Genomic DNA, 266 nt, shown 5'->3' on the forward strand with positions numbered 1-266 from the left:
GCTAAAAATAATGCCAAAAAGCGTACAAATTATCCGCTCATCACAACACCAAACTTAAATTGTTGCTTGCCCTCAAGCAACTGAAAATCAAATAAATAAAAAGAAGAGAATATGCAATGAATCCCAAAAACATCTGTGAAGATCAGTATTAATTAGATGAGCGGGGCTTTTAGCTTTTTGCCTCCGAATAGTTTTGGCATCTCACTCTATCCTTTGAAATTCAGAATGATTGGCTTCTTTAGGAACTTAGAATCCAGATAGTGTTA

This window comes from Arachis duranensis, chromosome 2 (genome assembly GCF_000817695.3).
Source record: "Arachis duranensis cultivar V14167 chromosome 2, aradu.V14167.gnm2.J7QH, whole genome shotgun sequence".
Lineage (NCBI taxonomy): Eukaryota > Viridiplantae > Streptophyta > Magnoliopsida > Fabales > Fabaceae > Arachis > Arachis duranensis.